Below are 2,921 nucleotides of genomic sequence, written 5' to 3'. Positions count from 1 at the left end.
GCGCCGAGGGGGACCCAGGTCATGGGAGGGAGGACATCTGTAATGAGAGCCTGCTGTGAGCCTCACTCCTGCTCCGCTGGGGGGCTGAGGACACTGTGGCCTACCGCACCATCCCTACGCCTCCGGCAACCCCTACAATTGCCTTTGCAACATTCATGGCCCTGGTGAGGGCTGTGCAGGGTTGGCCTTCTCACCAGGGGCAGAGCGTTGAGAGAATGTTTTCAACAGCCGCCTCCCAGACATGAGTGAGACGCGCGAGGGCCGGGCCAGATCCAGGCCCAGCAGCCAGGAGAAGGGTTCCTGAGAGAAGGTGGGGGTGTGTGTGGGGGGTGTCCTTCCTGCGGCCCATCCCTGACACGGAGGAATCAGGTCAAAGGCCCAAGCTCATCCTGCCAGCATCATCACTGTCCACAAAAGTCCCACTTCTAGGGGACAGCCACCCTGGGGGTCCAGAGTGAGGGCTGGGCCCGAGTCAGAAAAAGCTGGCCTGGCTAGAGACACCCTCCTGGCTGGGCACCCCTCGCTGAGCCCGAAAAGGAGAACCTGGAGGCAACCCAGCTGATACCAGCAAGAGGGCCGGGTGGGTAGCCGCCAAGGTGCAGGGCCAGAGCAGGACTCCGGGCTGGGCTCAGCTGACTGGTGCTGTTCAGCCTGAAGCCCAGGTGACCCTGAGGAGCCCCGCCCCTGGTTCTGCTGCCCCTGCAGTTCCACAGGCTCCAGGCTGAACCCGGAGCACAGCCTGGTTCTGGGAGGGTTCCGCCCTGAATTGAATGGAGCTGGGTCTCCCTGGGCTGGGTGGAGAAGACAGGGTGATCGTTGGACGTGCCCTACCTCTGCTCTGCCCTGGGTTGGCTGGGCATTGTCACTAGGGGTACTGGATATAAAAGGCCAGACCAAGGGGAGGGTGCTGGAAGTTAGGGGTCCAGCCCTGGTGCAGAAATCTCTGCTCCCACATGCCTATGGAGGCCCAGTCCTTGACATCTACTACCTGGACATTCAGCCACTTCCTTGGTATCCTGCCCCCATCTCAGCCCTTGACAGGCCTCAAAGATCTAACTCACTTCTGAGCAGCCTTACACTCCATTCACTCATGTCTTCACTGAGCACCTATGTGCCAGGGACTGTCCTGGCACTAGGAACATGGTCATGAGTAAAACAGGGAAGGCCTGGCCAGTGTGGCTCCGCTGGTTGGGTGTCATCCCTGCACCAAAGGGGTTGAGGGCTCCATCCCCAGTGCGAGTGTGCAGGAGGCAGCCCATCGATGTTTCCTTCCCGCATTGATGTTTCTCTCCCTCTCTCTAAAAAAAAATCAATTTTTTAAAATCTTAAAAAAATACCCCCCCCCCCCCCCCCCCCCCACACACACACACACATGGAAGGACGGAGCTGCCCCACGAGGTAGGGCAGGCTGCAGGGTGAGCAGGGTGAGGTGACGCTCCGTGTTGACAAGTTCAATTTGAGATGCTGTGTGAAAGGTGTCCAGGTGACGATGTCAAGTAGGCAGTCTGGCTGGAGACACTTCGGGAGTTGTTGGCATTTGGGAAGTCTTCACAGCCACGAGCCTGGGATCATCTGGAGAGCGAGTGGACAAGGGCCCAAGGACTCTCACAGTGAGAGCTGGGAAACAGACCAGCACAGGAGGCAGAGAAGCGAGTGAGAGAGCAAGGTGCCCAGAGGCCAGTGAAGGAGACAGCAGAGCAGAGCCAAGTGCTGCTGAGGCCAGGATGCAGCCCCGTGCCCTTCGCTCGGACCGCCTGACCACCCTCCTGCTCTCTCGCCCTCAGCACTTCAGGCCCCAGCCACGGAGGACAGCTCAGTGATTGTTTCCCACGAGGGGCCGGTTTCCTTGCTGTTTTCTCTTGGCATGCCTCTCCTGCTTGCCCTTCAGAATCCAGCTCAAGTGGCCCCTCTTTCAGGAATTATTCTGGCTGAGTTAGAGGCGTTCTCTGGGCCCCCATGGCCCCTTGGCTGTATTGGCTCAATGTCTGCTCCATCGGGCTGGGAGCTCCTCAAAGCCGGGAAATGAGTGTTCCCTTCGCCAGATCAGCCAGCACATGCTCAGTGAGTATTCACGGAGGAGTCGGCCTGCTCAGGTGTGGGGAAAGAGGTGGCCAATGGCTGCTCTATGAGTGTCCGTCAGCCAGCTGGGTGCTCCCTGAGGGCTGGGACCATGTCTCTATCGGCCTGAATCTATGACTCCCACAAGGTCTGGCACACAGTAGGTGCTCATAAAATGGGCTGAATTGTTGGACTGCCCCTAGAAGAGGTCTGTAGTGGGAAACCCCTGGTCCTGACCTTGAGTTCTATCAGGGCCCCAGCTGGGTATGAGGAGACCCATGGTGTGTGTGTGTGTGTGTGTATACGCATGTGTGTGCGCACGCATGCACGGGAGGTGACAGGAAGCAGGGAGAGGCCACTGATGCTCTTGACAGCTGGACTCTTGCCCTGGGCAGCAAGCCCATGCCCTGGATGCCAGCTTTGGGTGTGGGAGGAGGGACCAGGGTGTCTGGCATGGTCTAGTCTGAGAATTGCAGGTGATAACCAAAGCAGGGTCCATAACAGGAGGGGCTGGCCGCCTCCATCCTGCCGTCTAAGCCCTGCCGAGGATTTGGGTCCCTGTGCCGCTCTGTGATATGGCCTGAAGCAGGTAGTGGGTTGAGAAGTGGGTAGAAGTTGAGTGGGAGGCACACACTGAGCTTTTGGCTTTGAAGCATTTAATTTCTAGCCTCCGGTCCCTGCAGGTGAGTCTCCTGGCTGAGAGCACACGAGGTGTAGGGCCCCAGAGGGCAAAGCAGGGAGCCTGAGTTTCAGCTACAGGATGACAAAGAATGAGAGGCTGAACCAAGAGTAAGCTGCTGGCAGAGGGGTGGGTGGGTGGGGGGTGTTGGGCCTGGAGGCCCCAGGGACAGAGGGGAAGGGAA

The sequence above is a fragment of the Myotis brandtii genome, unplaced genomic scaffold, assembly GCF_000412655.1.
Source record: "Myotis brandtii unplaced genomic scaffold, ASM41265v1 scaffold57, whole genome shotgun sequence".
Taxonomy (NCBI): Eukaryota; Metazoa; Chordata; class Mammalia; order Chiroptera; family Vespertilionidae; genus Myotis; species Myotis brandtii.
This window is presented reverse-complemented; position numbering follows the sequence as displayed.